Source organism: Coffea arabica, chromosome 8c (genome assembly GCF_036785885.1).
Source record: "Coffea arabica cultivar ET-39 chromosome 8c, Coffea Arabica ET-39 HiFi, whole genome shotgun sequence".
Lineage (NCBI taxonomy): Eukaryota > Viridiplantae > Streptophyta > Magnoliopsida > Gentianales > Rubiaceae > Coffea > Coffea arabica.
In genome coordinates, this window is record NC_092325.1 from 19,689,485 (window position 1) to 19,708,954 (window position 19,470).

Here is a 19,470-nt window from a genome sequence, read left to right on the forward strand (position 1 = left end):
AATCAATTTTAGTGAAAATAATTGCCCCATGCAATTCTTCTAACATATCGTCTAACCTAGGAATGGGATGACGATACTTAACAGTAATTTTATTAATTGCACGACAATCTGTACACATTCTCCAAGTCCCCTCTTTCTTAGGTACTAAAATGACTGTAGACACCAAATTTTTAATAATTTTATGTAGCATCTATTTCATGATTTTCATTTTTAGATTGCTTGCATTTTAGTTCGTTATTGTGTGTTTTGCACTATTGGTTGTTATGATGTTTTAGTTTTATTCATTTTCGCCTTTTAGTTGACCTATTTCATTTGCTATTCATTCTTATTTACTTTTAGTTTTAGTTTTTAGTTTTTAGCTTTTAAGTTTAAGATTAGTATAGAGTTTTTTAGAAAAGAAAAGGAAAACATCAAAAATATGTTTTAGTCATTTTTATTCAATGCTTTCTTGGAAAAAGGAAAAAAAGAAAATCATAAAAAAAGAAGAAAATTGTTCACAAAAATACTTTCAAATTCAATCTTTGGGCACTTTAGTTATTTTTATCAAGTTATTTTGAGAAAAAGAAAATGAAAAATTAAAAAATTAAAAAATTAAAAATGGCCATTTTTGTTTAGTTTTTTGTTTAAAATTATTTTTGTTTTGTTATTATTATTATTACCTGGTTTTTGTCAATTTGTTATTATTTATATTTTATCATTTCTGTATTTATTAAGTTATTAAGTTAAAAAAAAAAAAAAAAAAAAAAAAAGTGAAACGCGGCATGCAAGCTGCGTATTGCCGCGGCTTGCAAACAAAGGGCTGGGCAGCCCCTTTGGCTGCAAATATGGGGAGATTGTTTTAGGGTTGAGGGACAGGATATAAAAGCAAAAGAAACGGAACAGCCGCAACTGGGAGGAGAGATAGGGAGTTTTGGGGGAGAGAGGATTGACGGCTAAAAACTGAAGTTTTGGGAAAAGGGAGGAGGATACAGAGAGTGAGATAGAGAGGCGGCGGTTCTCGGATGAGGTGAAAGAAAAACAGCGTAGGAAAGAGGGAGATTCTGTGACGGCAAAAACAAAAACCAGCAAAGGGAAGAGAAAACCAGAGAGGGCTGGAGTTGGGGGCTGAGTGAAAGAAAGGCAAAGAGAGAGTGAGAGGGAAGGAAAAGAACAACAGCCGCAAGAGAGAAGGTTGGCAGCGGCAAACTGAAAGAAAAGAAAAAGAGAACGGCGAAGGTAGCGAAGGAGTTTTTGGAAGAGGAAAGTGACGGTTAGGTTGGGGTAAGAACCACCGTGAGATAAAGAAAAGGAAAGGAAACGGGTTTGAGGCAGAGGTTCAAGGAAAGATCTCGCAGCTTTCCACTTGTAGCTTGTTTGGGTTCGAATCTGTCCATTGTACCAGAGGTAATCTCCAAACTCTTTTCCATCATACAAGTCCAGGCTTTCGGATAGATACTTTCCTTTTCTTTTTTTTGCTCTCGGCATTTCCTGTTGTTTCTACGTCTGTTTTCTCTCTGTCTGATACTACCTTGAGATTAAAACGTAGCATTTGACCTGTTTGATGTTGGGTGTTTGAATGAATGTTGATTGGATTCGAAAGATTTCAGCTTTGGTAGATTTGTGTCAGTTTTGTGAAGATATAAAACGTTTTATGGATCTTCCATGACTTTGGTTCCTATCTTGTTGCGTATGAATGGGAAAATTGCAGGGAAGAAATGGGGCTTTGAATGATAGTTTTGGAGTCTTAATGCTTTGATTTAATCCATGTTTAAGTATATTTGGGACCTTTAAGAGGTGTTCGAGAGTCGCTACAATGAAGCTGGATTTTTCTATTCCTGTTGCAGCAAATAAAATTCTGACTTTCTGTTTTGTTAAAAATCCGGAAATGGCTGGAATTGTAGACAGTTTTGTTTTGGTGGTTCTTGGTTGTTGTTTCTTTGTATTTTGTTCTTTGCGTTTGAATGTCAATGACTAAACGAAGCGAATGGTAAATTCCTAGCTGACTCCTTGTGGTTTAGCTTCGTGAAGTATGGCAGCAGGAATATTGCAGGATTTCTTGTTTAAAGTTTAATATGTTTGAATGATCAAATTTCTGTAGTTTTGTTGTTCAAAAACAGAATTTTCATGTTGTTTGTGATCCAAGTTGTGCTCCACAAAGTGGAGGACTGCATTTAAGATTTAGCAGATAGTGAAAAAATTGTTTGATGGGTCAGAATTTTGCAAGTTTCTTTAGCTCCACGGCTGTTTTTCTCGAAAATTTCTTCTTGTTGCAGAAATGTTTGATAAACTTTGCATGAAGCAGCCTGAATTGTTCAGATTTTGCATGTGTGTTGGCTGACTTTTGGTGTTTCAATTTACAACTTTCATGATGCAAAGTGAGAGGATAGTGTGTTAGTTATGTTTGTATTTGATTATGTTTGAAAGCTGGACATGTAAGTGCCGAATTGCAGAAAGTTGTAGCTGCAGAATTTCTCTTCTACGTATGCATGCATGAAAACCAAAAGAAAGATTGCACTTTAACCCCCCAAGTTCCCCTTTGTTCTACTAAGGCCCAAGTAATTGGAACATTCAATCAATTTGATCCCTCTAAGTTTCTTTTTGTTCCACGAGAGCCCAAGCATGTTCTAGTATCTTGTAATTAAGTCCTAAAATCATTGCAACTTCAATCATTGTTTGGCTTTTCCTTTATTTTTGAGATCTTTGAAGTGCTTAAATGATTTATTTGGACTCGAATGTTTGAGTAATGCTTGTTTTGGGTCTTTAGTAGATGCTATATTTGGAAATTGAACGGGTTATTCCGTTTTCTTGGTCTTTAAGCATTTTTTGAGCTCATTCAAGTTGCAATTAGGTGGGTTTTGATGTTTTTGCTTATACTTTACTTTTAAATTGATGCCTTGACCCCTTTATTGTTTTGAAGCCATTTTCCTTCATTTGCTTACCATTAGGGGAAGGTATAATTCCTTTTATCTTTGTTTATCTCTCCTATGTGATCCAATGTGCTAAGTGAATTGCATGTCTACTTTGCTTTCCTAGTTTTCTTTAATTCCTTTTACTTATGTCATTTACCTTTTGTTTTCATTAAGTTATTCTTTATGGGGTATGTGTACACCTCTTGGCTTGTAATAGATAGGGCTTTGGCGAGCAATTTGGTCCATTTTCCCCTTCCCCTTTTGTTTTAATTAGTGAATGTAATAAGTTCATTAGTTTGGTTGCATGCCTATGTGTTACTTGTTACTTGCTTTATTAGGGCCTTGCATCTAGTCGGGCATGCTAAATGTTACGTGCTACGTGTTTATGAGTATCTGGTATGTCTACTTGCTTTCCATAGTGTGGATGCATGGAATGGATGAATGTACGTCACCACACTAGTCCAACGCTAGTTGTGGCTTCTTTTATCGTTTCCACTAGTCCAACGCTAGTCGGAATTCATAGAATGGGCTAGTCCAACGCTAGACCCAATAGGCTTTTTCCTTTCTTTTCATTCGTGCATAATTTGCATGTTCACTACATATCATGCAATTTTCCTTAGTTTTATCATTTGGCATGCTCCTCTAAACCTTTCCCCTTCACTTTAGGTCTTGCATTTCATGCTAGTTAGGATACATTTGCTTGAAGTGTCCCCTCCGATAAGGGAAACGAGCGAGTGTGGCTACTCAATAGCCTTAGCACGCTAGTTTTGCCTTCTAATCAAAGGGAAAATCGAAGTCGAAAAAGTTAGGAGTCATTCCCATACCCGACCTGATGCATTCCTTTAGGTTCATTCATTCTCAATTTTTCACTTACTCACTTTTTCAATTCACCTTTCCTCATTACTTTTCCTTTCCTTATTGTTCAATTTTGGTTTCTACTTCACAAAATTGCACTTAATTACGATCTATATACACTTATCGCTATATTCCATGCACTTGCACACAAACACTTGGGTTTTTCATACAATTTCACACATGCACCTTTTCATACACTTGCACACGAACACTTGGATTTCCACACAATTGCACACATGCACCTTTATATACACTTGCACACTTGCATTTGAATCATCATTTGCATTAATCGACCTCTATAAGGTTTTCTTTCATTGGCCGCCACAATTTATGTGGTTGGGACCAAAAACCTTACAAGAGACATCTTAGAATCTAGGGTTTTTGCATTTCATGTAGCACATCCAAATGTAATAAATTCTTTGGTTAAAACAAGAAAATCTTTGATTAAATCAACGCAACTATCCTTGGCTAGGTCGAAGGGGTGCCTTGGATTTTTATCCTTGCCTTCCCCTTCGTCAACTGTGACTCCCGAACCTCTTTCTTTCTTTGCGTGGACTAGGAGTCGTTCAAAAAGGGTTTTCTTATTTTTTTCCCTTAAAAATTCACTTTTTTAGGTGACTTGGTACACCCTAACTCTATACCAAGTGGCGACTCCATTTTTCATATAAAAAACCCTTTTTGAACTATTTTTTGGGTCAAATCGTCGCATTTTCAAAAGTCCCATTTAGACCCATTTTTCTTTTAAATCACAATCAATTTTCCAATCACAAATACATTTTTTTTAAAACCATTTTTTTTATATATCAAAAAATGGGGCGCGACAGTTGGCGACTCCACTGGGGACATTCGAGAGTCCGAGCAAATTTGATTTAATCAATCTTTTTCTTCTTTTAATCTTTTCATATATCACATTTGGGTGTTTAGGATTGCATTTTTCCTTTTATTAGGATTTTTTGTATTTTCACGCATATCCAACTACTCCCTCGTTCATGAATGTATGATTGGTTGATTGGATGTATGTTTATCTCGCGCTTGCATTGCATTTGGGGGAGGGGTGTCACCTTTAGAGCCTTGTGTGGTTCTCAACCCCTTCCCTCAAAATAGGGAACACTTCATACGTGCACGTTTACTTATTGTTATCCCACTTTATTTTATTTTTCGTGGGCGCTACCCCACACCGCCTTGTAGGATTAGGATCGATTGCCTTGGGTAGGCGGCTGGTGTGCACTGCGCCCACAGCGCTACCTAAGGGATCACTCGAGCCACCGATCGAAGGCCTTGGGAGTGATGACCCTTTGCCTTTAGGTCTGAAGGCTTGGGAGCCGAAGCCTTATCGAGTCTAGTTGCATTAGTTAGCCCCAGCCTCATGCATCCATGTTAGCATTTTCCTAGGTTAGAGTCAGCCTCACCCTCTTTTAAGCACATTAGGCACGAGGGAAGGGGTTCCACCCCTTTTACTTGCTTTTATTGTATTTCTTTTCTTAATTGCTCCCAATGTGTTATGTGAACTATCAATTGCACTAACCATTCTTTTGTTTTCTTGGATTGCATTCATGGGCCTTAGCAATAAGAGGCCTTTTGGCACTCTTTTAGTGATTTACCTACTAGATAACTCACATGTTTAAATTTCAGTCATTACACTTAATTTTCAGTAAGTACATTTTTCATTTTTAGACCTTTTTCCCCCGATGCATTATTTATGTCCTTTAGGCCATACTTGTCACATATTTACATCGCTTTAATAAATGGCATCATGCATCCACCTTAGAAAGGGAATGCCACTCAGGGGATCCCGTGCTAGGAATAAAACCACCTTGTGTCTCGGATACATAATCCAACGAGACTTGCACGTTTACATTTTATACCATCCAAAGGGGTAGTGCACGAGGTAAGGTAGGATCCGATCATTTTCATAGAGTGATCTTTGGAATATGAGCATCTAATAATCACTTTTTGGCCATTTTATCAAAAATTGGTAAAAATCCCTTGCGTGAAGGACATTGATTTGAAGAAATTCACAAATGATTTCTCCTATTGAGACGATAAATAAATTGAGGCCAAATTGTGATTTTAGAAGGCTCATAGACTGATTTTCTGAAACCACCAATGGCCGGCCGATTCGATCAATCCATTTTGTCAATTCATTCATCATTTGATCAATTCATTTGACCAATTTACCCTTTTAGGGTCATTCGGTCGCTTTTGAATAAATTATCAATTCAATTGACCAATTTACCCTTTTTAGGGTCATTCGGTCGCTTTTGAATAAATTATCAATTCAATTGACCAAATTACCCTTTTTTAGGGTCTTTTGACCAATTTACCCATTTTTAGCGCAACCGAGCCGATTTTGAATAAATCAAGTTTCGTTCAATCTGTTTGATCAATTTACCCTTTTTTAGGGTGATCTGATTAATTTGGGATAAATTTCATTCAATTCATTTGACCTGTTTCCCTTTTTAGGGTAATTTGGTCAATTTTAAATAAATTGTCAATTTCATTCAACCCATTTGCCCTATTAGGGTTTCATTGTCAAATTCCAAATTGGGAAATCTAGTCACTTTTGAAGAAAACCGTCCATTGCATCCAATCACTTGATCAATTAGGGTTTTGACCCGTAATTCACTGAGAAATTTTATCAACGAATTCCAATCTCTTTGATAGGAAGTTCGTCAAGGTCAAACCCGTGCGTTTTTGCAAAATCTTGTACCGATCAAAAGTGATCCATCCATTCGGACGTTGTCCTCATTTTGACAAATCTCTCGTCACTCCAATGGCCAAATTTTTTTTTTTAAAATTATTTTTCACTCAATGAGTTGATCAGATCCGTCAGGTATGGTATAGTGCTTACCCTAGAGGATCGCATTTTCATGCTAGGCCTACCCTTGGCATAAAAGGGCTCCCCAATAGGACATGCATCCGAATTTTTCGGATAGTTACTAACTCTTGCCTTTTTCTTTTCCTTTTCTTTATTTTTATTGGAGTATCTAAGCAAGGGTTCAATCTAAAGACAATTCCTTTCAAAATTCTCAGGTAATATTTAAATATAGCTTCTCGTCGAAGCCCCATCATAACGCGATCCCGTAGTCAAGCCCAGAGGAATCGTGTAGACATGAGTACTCAACCAGAATCATCCGATACGGCCGTTGCAACTACCCAGCCGGAAGCTGCAAGTCCTGGGGTTCAGTTGACAGAGTTACTCACAAAATTTGGGGAAATGGCGTCAGAAATGGCCGCTCAAAAGAAATTAATCGATGAGCTTATCAGTAGCGGAGTTCAACCTGAGTCTGTACTCATCAGTCAATCGGGGCCAGAGTCATTGGTCATGCCCACGACCCAAACTACTTTTACTCCTCCCTTCATCATTCCACCTGAAGGAACTTTCACCTATCCTACCATACATTTGCCATACACTTACCCTCCTAACCCTTCGTTCTTTCCTACTCACATGCAAGGTCCCCAACCGCAAATCACCTCAAACATACCACCTGAGCCACATACCTTTTATCACACTGCTGCTGAGCCATTCCTACCAGTCTATACTGTTCAAGCTAAGCCAGAAATGGGGGAATCCTCTGCTCCCGTTGATATAAAGCTGCTTAAGCGCCTTGATCGTTTTGATGAATTTATGAAGAAAAGTCAAGGGTTGAACAAGCAAGGAGTTCTGGATTACGACGAGCTTTGCCTTTTCCCGAATGTGCAGTTACCTGAGGGGTTCAAAACCCCTAAATTTAACAAATATGATGGAACTGGTAATCCCAAAACACATCTCCGGCTGTTTGCTAACAAGTTGGGAAAGCCTGTAGACAACGAGAATTTGCCTTTAAGGTTATTCCCTGAAAGTCTGGAAGGGGATGCACTTGATTGGTACTCCAACCTGAAGCTCGAAGAAGTGAAAACTTGGATTGACTTGTCCAAAGCTTTTGTAAGGCAATACGAGTATAATTGCGAGCTGGCTCCTACACGAACCACGTTGGAAGGGACAAAAAGAAAACCCTCTGAGGACCACAAGACATATGCCAAAAGGTGGAGGAAAATAGCTGCAAAAGTCGAGCCACCAATGACTGAAGATGAAATCATTCGCACCTTCATTAAAGCACACGATCCCCCGTATTTTGAGGAAATCTTTCGCATGACTGGATGCTCATTTGCTGCTATCGTCAACAAGCTTGAAGAATATGATGACTTCGTGAAAGCTGGAAAGATTGTTAATGTGTCTGCCCTGAAAACTCAAGTGGAAGTTTTGCAAAGTCAAAGTAGCAATGGGAGGAAGCAACAATTCAAAAAGCAAGAGGGGGAAACTGCTTTTGTCTGGGATCAAAACCCTACCCCAAAACTCAGATTTCGACGATACCCTACCTACTCCAACCCTTACCCCCATTATCCAAACTCTCATCCTGTTTATCACGCCAATATCCACCACCCTCGACCTCGCCCAAGCTACCCTAATCCACCTGTAGTCCCTTTTCAAATAACTCAACCTAATTTTCAACAAATACGACCCCGACCCCCTTACAATCAACAACTTCCTCCACCAAATGGACTCACCTACAACTACCCTCAACCCACTGAACCGCAAAGGCAAAATCGCCATCGCACTTTTACTAATCTTGGCAGGCCTCTGGACCAAGTGTATGAACAATTGAAAGCCGCTGGTAAAATCGATGTCATTCCCCCTCCGCCTTACCCTCATGGCATCCCTGGCGGATACAATCCACAGTACACTTGCGCTTATCATTCAGAAGCACCTGGCCATTCAACCGCCAATTGCAAAGTACTTAGGCACCAGATCCAAGACATGATCGAGGCTGGGGAAATAGTGCTAAGAGGAAAGGGTGGACAAGGACCAAGTGTAAGCACAAACCCCTTTCCCAAACATGAGGACACTTTAGAGGCATCCACCTCCAGTGACGAAATCTGAGAATCTTGAAGGCACGTTGCACAATTTGGATGGCCGAGTATTTTCCCTTTCGAAGGGAATTTTGGTAAATCTAGGGGTTGTTATTTACTAAATTTCACAAAAACTGTTTCTTGCATATGTGAATAGTTTAATGGAAGCATCTTTTGCAATTGAGTTTATCTTGTTTCCACTTTGATTTGGAGTTGCATGAAGTGCATAATTTGTTTGATTTGATTATTGTCTTGATTCTTTTAAATTCTTTTAAGATGGCCAAAGGTGAAATTATTTGACCCTCTGAATATCACTGTTCTGGAAATTCGATGAAGCCGCACATTGAAAATCCCTTCATTGAAAAATCCCTGCATTAAAACTCCCTTCCTTGAAAAAGCTTTCATTGAAGAATCCCTTCATTGAAAAATCCCTGCATTAAAACTCCCTTCCTTGAAAAAGCTTTCATTGAAGAATTCCTTCATTCAGAAATCCCTTCATATAAAACTTGCTTCATTGAAATCCCTCCATTGAAAATCCATTCCTTGGAAAAACCTTCATGGAAAAGGCCAAAATTCCTTCATTTAAAAATCCCTTCATTGATAGAAATTCCTCCCCTGCCAAGCTCGAAGCTGATTGGTTAGAGTAGGGTTACCAATGATTGATTCTAATTGATAAAAAACAGCTAAATGTCATAAAGCTTGACCTATGTCCGCCACCGGTCCTTTAGAGAAGGAGGGCAAAGAGTTAAAGTGAGTTTCGCCAATGCAAGATTAAGCCAAAGGCGAATTTGCTCCAAGTTGGCCAGGGCCATTCGTTGTTTAAAAGTGTTACCTGGCGGGGCATTCATTTTGGGAGAAAGGGAAGGACAGACATTCCCTCAACTTATCAACTCGGACATGTGTAAGAAGTTCTTTATTTGATTATGCAAATTTCTTTTCGGAAATCGCGCAAGGGACGAGGCACAAGTCAGGCCATCTTCCTTTCCAATCAAAATATTTCATCCCTAGTCATCCCCTTTGAGCTATCAGAACAATAATTTTCGTTTGGCAACCCCTGAGAATTGCAAACCCCACACTGGGGCAAATTCATTTTGAAAAATGATCAGAAAGGAAGGAAAAACCCCACACTGGGGCAAATTCATTTTGAAAAATGATCAGAAAGGAAGGAAAAACCCCACACTGGGGCAAATGTATCTTTGAAAGAGGTCTGAGGAAAAGAAAGAACCCCACACTGGGGCAAATTTATTTTAAAAGAGAAAGGAAAAGAAAAGGAAGAAAGAACCCCACACCGGGGCAAATCTAGTTTTTGAAGAAAAATGCAAAAGTGAGGAAAATGCGATGAAAAAAAAAGGAAGAAAATCCAATCAAACTGGGGCAAAATTTTTCTCAGTTTCGTTCAAAATTGGAAATAATTTCAAAATGATGCAATCTCAGGCTATTTCACACCCCTCTCATCAAAATTTGCTTTCAAGCCTCAACTTTTCTTGAAAAACACCCCACCTGACTTCATTTCAAAAGCCCAAAGTCCTGGCTTTCGTCACTTGCTGCATTTCTATTGGGAAATTTGCTAATCAACTGGCAAGTGATGTCCATAATGCCTTCGCCTAATCTTACCAGGGAAGCGCATTTTACTGATGTCAGCAATCTTCAGTTCATACTCCTGAGTCGATTATGGTTGAGTTTTTTTTTTTTTTTTTTTCTTTTTCCATTGTTCCTTAGGTGAAAACCCGAAAGGGCACCTCGAAAGAAAAGGAGTGGGAGGAACCTTGGTGAAAACCCAAAAGGGCGCCAAGGTAGGATTTCTGCAATGAGTAAGCACGAGGAGGAATAGCTGGTGACTTGGTTCATTTGGATCTCCCTTCACTTGGAATACTTCTGCCAGTGTTGAATTCCAGAACAAAGATATCCAGGGGGTTAAACATGACGTCTGTTGGCCGAAAATTGTGTCATTTTGTAAACTAAATATTCTTTCGTAAGTACATTTTTAGGAAACTCATTTCTTCCAAAGCACCTGCATTTATGGCATTATGTAGGCACAAATGGTTATGTTTTTCATTCTCGTGCATATTCATCCTTTCATAGCATATGAATTTTTTGTTGCATACCTCATTTTATTTTAGCTTCTTGAATTTTGGTAAATAACAATCCCCGGGGTTTATTTCAAAAGAAAGCTTGGATTCAGTCGTCCTTTGGAAACGTTTGAGATTCAGCAAAGCCAGCCACGCAGCCTTCACGGTATGGCAAAACACATGCCTGGTCAGTTTGAGAATTCGGAAAAGTTTTGGAATGAGAAATCTAACTCAATCAGATGCCGCAGCGAAAATTGACGAAAATGGAAGGAAAAGGAGAAAAACTCATGTTTACACGATCCTCAAAGGCAAACGGATCAAATGATGAGGACAATTTCTTTGTATTTTCTCTTTTGCAGAAAAGTTCCATGCATAGATAAAAGCAATTACACCTCGCACTGAAGTCGGTATCAAAAGGTGTTCTCCAAATGAGTAAAGGTGTACTGAAATACGTCGCAAGCCAGTTTGATCAAATGGTGCAACAACATGGCAAAGCAGAATCAACTATTGGTTCAAAGGCAAAACTTAATTCCTACTGGGGCAAAAATTTGGTTGGTTTTTAGGTGAGTATACGGGAATATCCCGTCTTGCATTTCTTGTATTTTGCCACTAAACATGGGTTAGTCCCACTAGTGTGCATTTTGTTTTCTTCGCCGCTAAACATGGGTCAGTCCCACTAGCGCGTGTTTCATCCTCATTGCCGCTAAACATGGGTTAGTCCCACTAGTGTGCATCTTGTTTTCTTCGCCGCTAAACATGGGTCAGTCCCACTAGCGCGCGTTTCATTCTCATTGCCGTTAAACATGGGTCAGTCCCACTAACGTGCATTTTATGTTCCATTACCACTAAACATGGGTTAGTCCCACTAGTGTGCATTTTGTTTTCTTCGCCGCTAAACATGGGTCAGTCCCACTAGCGCGCGTTTCATTCTCATTGCCGTTAAACATGGGTCAGTCCCACTAACGTGCATTTTATGTTCCATTGCCACTAAACATGGGTTGGTCCCACTAGTGTGCATTTTGTTTTCTTCGCCGCTAAACATGGGTCAGTCCCACTAGCGCGCGTTTCATTCTCATTGCCGTTAAACATGGGTCAGTCCCACTAACGTGCATTTTATGTTCCATTACCACTAAACATGGGTTAGTCCCACTAGTGTGCATTTTGTTTTCTTCGCCGCTAAACATGGGTCAGTCCCACTAGCGCGCGTTTCATTTTCATTGCCGTTAAACATGGGTCAGTCCCACTAACGTGCATTTTATGTTCCATTGCCACTAAACATGGGTTGGTCCCACTAGTGTGCATTTTGTTTTCTTCGCCGCTAAACATGGGTCAGTCCCACTAGCGCGCGTTTCATTCTCATTGCCGTTAAACATGGGTCAGTCCCACTAACGTGCATTTTATGTTCCATTACCACTAAACATGGGTTAGTCCCACTAGTGTGCATTTTGTTTTCTTCGCCGCTAAACATGGGTCAGTCCCACTAGCGCGCGTTTCATTCTCATTACCACTAAACATGGGTTAGTCCTACTAGTGTGCATTTTGTTTTCTTCGCCGCTAAACATGGGTCAGTCCCACTAGCGCGCGTTTCATTCTCATTACCACTAAACATGGGTCAGTCCCACTAACGTGCATTTCATATTCCGTTGCTGCTAAACATGGGTTAGTCCCACTAGCGTGCATTTCATTTTTACAGCCACTGGAGCAGAGGTTAGTCCCGCCAGTGTGCATCTCGTTTTCAGCCGCTAGCCGTGGGTCAGTCCCACTAGCGTGCATCCCATGATGTAAAAACTTATTCGGGTCAGTCCCGTTTAAATTCCAGTTCGGGTCAGTCCCGTTTTAAATTCCTGTTCGGGTCAGTCCCGTTTTAAATTCTGTTCGGGTCAGTCCCGTTTAAATTCTGTTCGGGTCAGTCCCGTTTTAAATTCCTGTTCGGGTCAGTCCCGTTTAAATTCCTGTCTGGGTCAATCCCATTTCAACATTTTGATAGAGAGGTCAGTCCTCGTTTCAAGAGCGGCAATCATTCCAAACATTCGCCACCGAATAACACAGGTAAGTATTTGGTGTCTACTTCTTTGTCTCAAGTTTTTTCAAAACTCAGACAAAGAGGGGCAAACTGTAGACACCAAATTTTTAATAATTTTATGTAGCATCTATTTCATGATTTTCATTTGTAGATTGCTTGCATTTTAGTTCGTTATTGTGTGTTTTGCACTATTGGTTGTTATGATGTTTTAGTTTTATTCATTTTCGCCTTTTAGTTGACCTATTTCATTTGCTATTCATTCTTATTTACTTTTAGTTTTAGTTTTTAGTTTTTAGCTTTTAAGTTTAAGATTAGTATAGAGTTTTTTAGAAAAGAAAAGGAAAACATCAAAAATATGTTTTAGTCATTTTTATTCAATGCTTTCTTGGAAAAAGGAAAAAAAGAAAATCATAAAAAAAGAAGAAAATTGTTCACAAAAATACTTTCAAATTCAATCTTTGGGCACTTTAGTTATTTTTATCAAGTTATTTTGAGAAAAAGAAAATGAAAAATTAAAAAATTAAAAAATTAAAAATGGCCATTTTTGTTTAGTTTTTTGTTTAAAATTATTTTTGTTTTGTTATTATTATTATTACCTGGTTTTTGTCAATTTGTTATTATTTATATTTTATCATTTCTGTATTTATTAAGTTATTAAGTTAAAAAAAAAAAAAAAAAAAAAAAAAGTGAAACGCGGCATGCAAGCTGCGTATTGCCGCAGCTTGCAAACAAAGGGCTGGGCAGCCCCTTTGGCTGCAAATATGGGGAGATTGTTTTAGGGTTGAGGGACAGGATATAAAAGCAAAAGAAACGGAACAGCCGCAACTGGGAGGAGAGATAGGGAGTTTTGGGGGAGAGAGGATTGACGGCTAAAAACTGAAGTTTTGGGAAAAGGGAGGAGGATACAGAGAGTGAGATAGAGAGGCGGCGGTTCTCGGATGAGGTGAAAGAAAAACAGCGTAGGAAAGAGGGAGATTCTGTGACGGCAAAAACAAAAACCAGCAAAGGGAAGAGAAAACCAGAGAGGGCTGGAGTTGGGGGCTGAGTGAAAGAAAGGCAAAGAGAGAGTGAGAGGGAAGGAAAAGAACAACAGCCGCAAGAGAGAAGGTTGGCAGCGGCAAACTGAAAGAAAAGAAAAAGAGAACGGCGAAGGTAGCGAAGGAGTTTTTGGAAGAGGAAAGTGACGGTTAGGTTGGGGTAAGAACCACCGTGAGATAAAGAAAAGGAAAGGAAACGGGTTTGAGGCAGAGGTTCAAGGAAAGATCTCGCAGCTTTCCACTTGTAGCTTGTTTGGGTTCGAATCTGTCCATTGTACCAGAGGTAATCTCCAAACTCTTTTCCATCATACAAGTCCAGGCTTTCGGATAGATACTTTCCTTTTCTTTTTTTTGCTCTCGGCATTTCCTGTTGTTTCTACGTCTGTTTTCTCTCTGTCTGATACTACCTTGAGATTAAAACGTAGCATTTGACCTGTTTGATGTTGGGTGTTTGAATGAATGTTGATTGGATTCGAAAGATTTCAGCTTTGGTAGATTTGTGTCAGTTTTGTGAAGATATAAAACGTTTTATGGATCTTCCATGACTTTGGTTCCTATCTTGTTGCGTATGAATGGGAAAATTGCAGGGAAGAAATGGGGCTTTGAATGATAGTTTTGGAGTCTTAATGCTTTGATTTAATCCATGTTTAAGTATATTTGGGACCTTTAAGAGGTGTTCGAGAGTCGCTACAATGAAGCTGGATTTTTCTATTCCTGTTGCAGCAAATAAAATTCTGACTTTCTGTTTTGTTAAAAATCCGGAAATGGCTGGAATTGTAGACAGTTTTGTTTTGGTGGTTCTTGGTTGTTGTTTCTTTGTATTTTGTTCTTTGCGTTTGAATGTCAATGACTAAACGAAGCGAATGGTAAATTCCTAGCTGACTCCTTGTGGTTTAGCTTCGTGAAGTATGGCAGCAGGAATATTGCAGGATTTCTTGTTTAAAGTTTAATATGTTTGAATGATCAAATTTCTGTAGTTTTGTTGTTCAAAAACAGAATTTTCATGTTGTTTGTGATCCAAGTTGTGCTCCACAAAGTGGAGGACTGCATTTAAGATTTAGCAGATAGTGAAAAAATTGTTTGATGGGTCAGAATTTTGCAAGTTTCTTTAGCTCCACGGCTGTTTTTCTCGAAAATTTCTTCTTGTTGCAGAAATGTTTGATAAACTTTGCATGAAGCAGCCTGAATTGTTCAGATTTTGCATGTGTGTTGGCTGACTTTTGGTGTTTCAATTTACAACTTTCATGATGCAAAGTGAGAGGATAGTGTGTTAGTTATGTTTGTATTTGATTATGTTTGAAAGCTGGACATGTAAGTGCCGAATTGCAGAAAGTTGTAGCTGCAGAATTTCTCTTCTACGTATGCATGCATGAAAACCAAAAGAAAGATTGCACTTTAACCCCCCAAGTTCCCCTTTGTTCTACTAAGGCCCAAGTAATTGGAACATTCAATCAATTTGATCCCTCTAAGTTTCTTTTTGTTCCACGAGAGCCCAAGCATGTTCTAGTATCTTGTAATTAAGTCCTAAAATCATTGCAACTTCAATCATTGTTTGGCTTTTCCTTTATTTTTGAGATCTTTGAAGTGCTTAAATGATTTATTTGGACTCGAATGTTTGAGTAATGCTTGTTTTGGGTCTTTAGTAGATGCTATATTTGGAAATTGAACGGGTTATTCCGTTTTCTTGGTCTTTAAGCATTTTTTGAGCTCATTCAAGTTGCAATTAGGTGGGTTTTGATGTTTTTGCTTATACTTTACTTTTAAATTGATGCCTTGACCCCTTTATTGTTTTGAAGCCATTTTCCTTCATTTGCTTACCATTAGGGGAAGGTATAATTCCTTTTATCTTTGTTTATCTCTCCTATGTGATCCAATGTGCTAAGTGAATTGCATGTCTACTTTGCTTTCCTAGTTTTCTTTAATTCCTTTTACTTATGTCATTTACCTTTTGTTTTCATTAAGTTATTCTTTATGGGGTATGTGTACACCTCTTGGCTTGTAATAGATAGGGCTTTGGCGAGCAATTTGGTCCATTTTCCCCTTCCCCTTTTGTTTTAATTAGTGAATGTAATAAGTTCATTAGTTTGGTTGCATGCCTATGTGTTACTTGTTACTTGCTTTATTAGGGCCTTGCATCTAGTCGGGCATGCTAAATGTTACGTGCTACGTGTTTATGAGTATCTGGTATGTCTACTTGCTTTCCATAGTGTGGATGCATGGAATGGATGAATGTACGTCACCACACTAGTCCAACGCTAGTTGTGGCTTCTTTTATCGTTTCCACTAGTCCAACGCTAGTCGGAATTCATAGAATGGGCTAGTCCAACGCTAGACCCAATAGGCTTTTTCCTTTCTTTTCATTCGTGCATAATTTGCATGTTCACTACATATCATGCAATTTTCCTTAGTTTTATCATTTGGCATGCTCCTCTAAACCTTTCCCCTTCACTTTAGGTCTTGCATTTCATGCTAGTTAGGATACATTTGCTTGAAGTGTCCCCTCCGATAAGGGAAACGAGCGAGTGTGGCTACTCAATAGCCTTAGCACGCTAGTTTTGCCTTCTAATCAAAGGGAAAATCGAAGTCGAAAAAGTTAGGAGTCATTCCCATACCCGACCTGATGCATTCCTTTAGGTTCATTCATTCTCAATTTTTCACTTACTCACTTTTTCAATTCACCTTTCCTCATTACTTTTCCTTTCCTTATTGTTCAATTTTGGTTTCTACTTCACAAAATTGCACTTAATTACGATCTATATACACTTATCGCTATATTCCATGCACTTGCACACAAACACTTGGGTTTTTCATACAATTTCACACATGCACCTTTTCATACACTTGCACACGAACACTTGGATTTCCACACAATTGCACACATGCACCTTTATATACACTTGCACACTTGCATTTGAATCATCATTTGCATTAATCGACCTCTATAAGGTTTTCTTTCATTGGCCGCCACAATTTATGTGGTTGGGACCAAAAACCTTACAAGAGACATCTTAGAATCTAGGGTTTTTGCATTTCATGTAGCACATCCAAATGTAATAAATTCTTTGGTTAAAACAAGAAAATCTTTGATTAAATCAACGCAACTATCCTTGGCTAGGTCGAAGGGGTGCCTTGGATTTTTATCCTTGCCTTCCCCTTCGTCAACTGTGACTCCCGAACCTCTTTCTTTCTTTGCGTGGACTAGGAGTCGTTCAAAAAGGGTTTTCTTATTTTTTTCCCTTAAAAATTCACTTTTTTAGGTGACTTGGTACACCCTAACTCTATACCAAGTGGCGACTCCATTTTTCATATAAAAAACCCTTTTTGAACTATTTTTTGGGTCAAATCGTCGCATTTTCAAAAGTCCCATTTAGACCCATTTTTCTTTTAAATCACAATCAATTTTCCAATCACAAATACATTTTTTTTAAAACCATTTTTTTTATATATCAAAAAATGGGGCGCGACAGTTGGCGACTCCACTGGGGACATTCGAGAGTCCGAGCAAATTTGATTTAATCAATCTTTTTCTTCTTTTAATCTTTTCATATATCACATTTGGGTGTTTAGGATTGCATTTTTCCTTTTATTAGGATTTTTTGTATTTTCACGCATATCCAACTACTCCCTCGTTCATGAATGTATGATTGGTTGATTGGATGTATGTTTATCTCGCGCTTGCATTGCATTTGGGGGAGGGGTGTCACCTTTAGAGCCTTGTGTGGTTCTCAACCCCTTCCCTCAAAATAGGGAACACTTCATACGTGCACGTTTACTTATTGTTATCCCACTTTATTTTATTTTTCGTGGGCGCTACCCCACACCGCCTTGTAGGATTAGGATCGATTGCCTTGGGTAGGCGGCTGGTGTGCACTGCGCCCATAGCGCTACCTAAGGGATCACTCGAGCCACCGATCGAAGGCCTTGGGAGTGATGACCCTTTGCCTTTAGGTCTGAAGGCTTGGGAGCCGAAGCCTTATCGAGTCTAGTTGCATTAGTTAGCCCCAGCCTCATGCATCCATGTTAGCATTTTCCTAGGTTAGAGTCAGCCTCACCCTCTTTTAAGCACATTAGGCACGAGGGAAGGGGTTCCACCCCTTTTACTTGCTTTTATTGTATTTCTTTTCTTAATTGCTCCCAATGTGTTATGTGAACTATCAATTGCACTAACCATTCTTTTGTTTTCTTGGATTGCATTCATGGGCCTTAGCAATAAGAGGCCTTTTGGCACTCTTTTAGTGATTTACCTACTAGATAACTCACATGTTTAAATTTCAGTCATTACACTTAATTTTCAGTAAGTACATTTTTCATTTTTAGACCTTTTTCCCCCGATGCATTATTTATGTCCTTTAGGCCATACTTGTCACATATTTACATCGCTTTAATAAATGGCATCATGCATCCACCTTAGAAAGGGAATGCCACTCAGGGGATCCCGTGCTAGGAATAAAACCACCTTGTGTCTCGGATACATAATCCAACGAGACTTGCACGTTTACATTTTATACCATCCAAAGGGGTAGTGCACGAGGTAAGGTAGGATCCGATCATTTTCATAGAGTGATCTTTGGAATATGAGCATCTAATAATCACTTTTTGGCCATTTTATCAAAAATTGGTAAAAATCCCTTGCGTGAAGGACATTGATTTGAAGAAATTCACAAATGATTTCTCCTATTGAGACGATAAATAAATTGAGGCCAAATTGTGATTTTAGAAGGCTCATAGACTGATTTTCTGAAACCACCAATGGCCGGCCGATTCGATCAATCCATTTTGTCAATTCATTCATCATTTGATCAATTCATTTGACCAATTTACCCTTTTAGGGTCATTCGGTCGCTTTTGAATAAATTATCAATTCAATTGACCAATTTACCCTTTTTAGGGTCATTCGGTCGCTTTTGAATAAATTATCAATTCAATTGACCAAATTACCCTTTTTTAGGGTCTTTTGACCAATTTACCCATTTTTAGCGCAACCGAGCCGATTTTGAATAAATCAAGTTTCGTTCAATCTGTTTGATCAATTTACCCTTTTTTAGGGTGATCTGATTAATTTGGGATAAATTTCATTCAATTCATTTGACCTGTTTCCCTTTTTAGGGTAATTTGGTCAATTTTAAATAAATTGTCAATTTCATTCAACCCATTTGCCCTATTAGGGTTTCATTGTCAAATTCCAAATTGGGAAATCTAGTCACTTTTGAAGAAAACCGTCCATTGCATCCAATCACTTGATCAATTAGGGTTTTGACCCGTAATTCACTGAGAAATTTTATCAACGAATTCCAATCTCTTTGATAGGAAGTTCGTCAAGGTCAAACCCGTGCGTTTTTGCAAAATCTTGTACCGATCAAAAGTGATCCATCCATTCGGACGTTGTCCTCATTTTGACAAATCTCTCGTCACTCCAATGGCCAAATTTTTTTTTTTAAAATTATTTTTCACTCAATGAGTTGATCAGATCCGTCAGGTATGGTATAGTGCTTACCCTAGAGGATCGCATTTTCATGCTAGGCCTACCCTTGGCATAAAAGGGCTCCCCAATAGGACATGCATCCGAATTTTTCGGATAGTTACTAACTCTTGCCTTTTTCTTTTCCTTTTCTTTATTTTTATTGGAGTATCTAAGCAAGGGTTCAATCTAAAGACAATTCCTTTCAAAATTCTCAGGTAATATTTAAATATAGCTTCTCGTCGAAGCC